The sequence below is a fragment of the Salvelinus sp. IW2-2015 genome, linkage group LG20 (genome assembly GCF_002910315.2).
Source record: "Salvelinus sp. IW2-2015 linkage group LG20, ASM291031v2, whole genome shotgun sequence".
Classification (NCBI taxonomy): domain Eukaryota; kingdom Metazoa; phylum Chordata; class Actinopteri; order Salmoniformes; family Salmonidae; genus Salvelinus; species Salvelinus sp. IW2-2015.
The window spans coordinates 66,270,379-66,275,052 of record NC_036860.1 but is presented as its reverse complement, the minus strand read 5'-3'; the positions used below and the strand labels follow the sequence as shown (position 1 = coordinate 66,275,052).

Below are 4,674 nucleotides of genomic sequence, written 5' to 3'. Positions count from 1 at the left end.
TTCAGCCACCATAGACTGTTCTCTCTGCTACCGCAAGGCAAGTGGTACCAATGCACCAAGTCTGGAACCAACAGGACCCTGAACAGCTTCTACCCCCCCAATCCATAAGACTGATAAATAGTTAGTTAAGTAGTTAACCAATAGCTACCCGGACTATCTGAGTTGACCCTTTATGCACTCTTTACTGTTTATCATTTACTCTGTTGCCTAGTCACTTTATCCCTACATATATGTACGTACATTTGGGKCTCCCGAGTGGCGCAGAGGTCTAAGGCTAGAGGTGTCACTACAGACCCTGGTTTGATTCCAGGCTGTATCCCAACTGGCCGTGATTGGGAGTCCMATAGGGCGGCTCATAATTGGCCCAGCGCCGTCCGGGTTTGGCCGGTGTAGGCCGTCATTGTAAATAAGAATTTGTTCTTAACTGACTTGCCTAGTTAAATAAAGGTTAAATAAAATATGACCTTGTACCCCTGCACATCGACTCGGTACTGGTTCCCCGTATATATAGCCATGGTATCATTACTCATTGTGTATTTATTCCTTGTGCTATTATTTGTCTATTACTTATATTTTCTGTCTGTCTGTATTGTGGGATAGGACCGGTAAATAAGTATTTCACTGTTAGTCAACCCCCCGTTGTTTACGAAGCATGTGACAAATAATATTTTATTTTATTTGATAATTGATTCAATGCATAATGAAGGCTTAATCAATACTATTTTTAATAATTTATCTCTGTCTACATCTTATCAAAGCTTGAATAGTGCCAGGTGGGATTAGTTTGGAAGGATTGGAATGTCTTGTTTCAGAATGTCATGGAAAGTGTTATGTTAGTCAATAGCTGTGGATAGATCTTGTTAAACAACCGTGCTGAGGTCCAGGCTAAGGTGCCCTTCGTCTAAACTGGAATGACACTAATGCAGCACAAGGGTGAACTGGTATTTTTCCACAGTCCATGCCACCAGACACCTACCCAGCTGGACAGCTTAGCTCAGTGCAGTGCAGAGCAGGGTAGGGTGGAGAAAAAGGGGCCATCTCCCTCAAGCACTAATGTCACTGTCAATATACTTGATCTGTGCTTGATTGAGCTTGTCTRTTGCAATGGAACCAAAAGAAACGTTAAAAAAACTGCAAACCCCACCACAGACAACACAATTAAGTATTTTATTTTAATCCCACTTCGTTATCCAAAAAAACAGTATAACAGATCATTTGTTTTCAGAGGAGAGTAGCAGATTATTAATTTATAAGTGTCTTGAAAGCGAGAGGGAGATAGTGGTTAATCAACAGCTAAAGGGGGGTAGTGGGTTTATTGACAACTAAAGCGAGATAGCTAGAGGGAGACTGTGGATTTATTGCCAGCTAGAGGGAATCAGTGGTTTTATTGCCAGCTAGAGGGAGATCGTGTGTTTATTGACAGATAGAGGGAGATAGTGGATTTATTAACCGCTAGAGTGAGATCGAGGGTTTCTTGACTAGATGGAGACAGTGGGTTTATTGACAGCTACAGGGAGATAGCTACAGGGAGATAGCAAGATGGAGACAGCTAGAGGGAGACAGCTAGAGGGACATAACTAGAAGGAGATAGCTAGAGGGAGATAGTGGATTTATTGACAGCTAGATGGAGAGAACCATCTAGCTGTCAATGTGATATCTAGAGGGAGATAGCTACAGGGAGATAGTAAGAGGGAGACAGCTAGAGGGAGACAGCTAAAGGGAGACAGCTAGAGGGAGATAGCTAGAGGGAGATAGCTAAAGGGAGACATATAGAGGGAGGTAGTAGGTTTATTGACAGCTAGAGGGAGACAGCTAGAGGGAGATAGTAGGTTTATTGACAGCTAGAGGGAGATATGTATTAGATCGTGGGTTTATTGACAGATAGAGGAAGATAGCTAAAGAATATAGTGGGTTTACTGATAACTACAAGGAGTGAGTGGATTTATTGATAGTGGGTTTATTGACAGCTAAAGGGAGACATTGAGTTTATTGACAGCTAGAGGGAGATAGCTACAGGGAGATAGCTACCGGGAGACAGCTAGAGGGAGACAGTGGGTTTATTGACAGCTAGAGGGAAACATTGAGTTAATTGACAGCTATAGGGAGATAGCTACAGGGAGACAGCTACAGGGAGATAGTGGGTTTATTGACAGCTAGAGTGAGATAGGATAGTGGGTTTACCGACAGTTAAAGGGAGATAGCTAGAGGGAGATAGTGGGTGTATTGACAGCTATGTGGAGATAGCTACAGGGAGATAGCTACAGTGAGACAGCTAGAGGGAGATAGTGGGTTTATTGACAGCTAGAGGGAGATAGGATAGTGGGTTCACTGACAGAGGGAGATAGCTAGAGGGAGATAGTGGGTTTATTGACAGCTAGATGGAGATAGTGGGTGTATTGACAGCTAGAGGGARACAATGTGTTTCTTGACAGCTAGAGGGAGATAGCTAGAGGGAGATAGTGGGTTTATTGACACCTAGAAGGAGACAGTGGGTTTATTGACAGCTGGAGGGAGACAGTAGGTTTATTGACAGCTAGAAGGAGACAGTGGGTGTATTGACAGCTAGAGGGAGACAATGTGTTTCTTGACAGCTAGAGGGAGATAGCTAGAGGGAKATAKTGGGTTTATTGACAGCTAGAAGAAGACAGTGGGTTTATTGACAGCTGGAGGGAGACAGTGGGTTTATTGACAGCTAGAAGGAGATAGCTGCAGGGAGATATCTAGATGGAGACAGCTATAGGGGGATAGCTAGAGGGATTTAGTTAAAAGGAGATGGTGGATTTATTGACAGATAGAGGGAGACAGCTAGAGGGAGATAGCTAGAGGGAGACAGTTAGTTTATTGACAGCTCGAGGGAGATAGCAACACAGAGATAACTAGAGGGCGTTAGCTAGATAAGGATAGTAGGTTTATTGACAGCTAAAGGGAGATAGAGGGTTTATTGACAGCTGAAGGGAGATAGTGGATTTATTGACAGCTAGAGGGAGATAGTGGGTTTATTGACAGCTAAAAGGAAATAGTGGGTTTATTGCCAGCTGGAGGGAGATAGTGGGTTTATTGACAGCTAGAGGGAGATAGTGGGTTTATTGACAGCTATAGGGAAATAGTATGTTTATTGACCGCTGGATTGAGATAGCTAGAGGGAGACAGCTAGAGGAAGATTGCTAGAAGTAGACAGCTAGAGGGAGATAGCTAGTTGGAAATAGAAAAAGAGAGATAGTGAATTCATTGACAGCTATGGGGATATAGCTAGAGGGTAATAGTAGGTTTATAAACAACTAGTGGCAGATAAACAACTAGTGGCAGATAGTTACAGGGAGACAGTGGGTTTATGGACACCTAGAGGGTGATAGCTAGAGGGAAATAGCTAGAGTGAGATAGTGGCTGTATTGACAGCTGGAGGGAGATAGCTGGTCCCGTGTGGCTCAGTTGGTAGAGCATGGCGCTTGCAACGCCAGGGTTGTGGGTTCAATTCCCACGGGGGGACCAGGATGAATATGTATGAACTTTCCAATTTGTAAGTCGCTCTGGATAAGAGCGTCTGCTAAATGACGTAAATGTAATAACGTAAATGTAATAGCTAGAGTTAGGTATCTACAGGGAGATAGCTAGAGGGACACATAGCCAGAGGGAGAAAGCTAGAGGGAGATATTGTTTTTTGACAGCTATAGGGAGATAGCTAGAGGAGATAGGGTGTTATTAACACCTAGAGTGAAATAGCTAGAGGGAGATTGTKGTTTTATTGACAACTAGATGCAGRTAGTTAGAGGGAGATAGCTAGAGGGAGACAGTGTGTTTATTGACAGCTGAAGGGAGATAGTGGGTTTTTTGACAGCTATAAGGAGACATTGGGTTTATTGATAGCTATAGGGATATATTTAGAGAKAGAAAGTGGGTTTATTGACAGCTASAGGGAGATAGTGGGTTTATTGACAACTAGAGGTAGATTGCTAGACAGAGATAGTAGGTTTATTGACAGCTAGAGGGAGATAGTGGGTTTATTGACAGCTAGAGAGAGATAGTGGGTTTATTGACAGCTAGAGGGAGATAGTGGGTTTATTGACAGCTATAGGGAGATAGTTAAAGGGAGAAAGTGGGCTTATTGACAGCTAGAGTGAGATAGCTAGAGGGAGATAGCTAGGGGAGATAGTGTTTTATTGACAGATAAAGAGATATGGTGGGTTTATTTACAGCTATAGGGAGATAGCTAGAGGGAGATAGTGGGTTTATTGACAGCTAGAGTGAGATAGCTAGAGGGAGATAGCTAGGGGAGATAGTGTTTTATTGGCAGATAAAGAGATATGGTGGGTTTATTTACAGCTGGAGGGAGATAGCTAGAGGGAGATAGTGGGTATTTTGACAGCTAGAGGAAGATAGTGGGTTTATTGACAACGAGATGGAGATAGTGGGTTTTGGACAGCTAGAGGGAGATAGTTGGTTTATTGACAACTATAGGTAGATTGCTAGTCAGAGATAGTGAGTTTATTGGCAGCTAGAGGGAGATAGTGGGTTTATTGACAGCTAGAGGGTGATAGCTAGAAGGAGGTAACTAGAGGGCGCTAGCTAGAGGTAGATAGTTGTTTTATTTACAGCTAGATGGAGATAGCTAGAGGGAGATAGTGGTTTATTAACAGCTAAAGGGAATCAGTGGTTTTATTGACAGCTACAGGAAGA

At 43.0% G+C, this 4,674-nt stretch overlaps 1 non-coding gene across 1 annotated transcript; it reads left to right on the top strand.

Annotated features, from left to right (window-relative positions):
• Window positions 1–3,412: 3,412 nt before the first annotated feature.
• On the top strand, window positions 3,413–3,489 carry trnaa-ugc (transfer RNA alanine (anticodon UGC)). Its single transcript has one exon. It is a non-coding gene; the product is annotated as a tRNA-Ala (tRNA).
• Window positions 3,490–4,674: the final 1,185 nt, after the last annotated feature.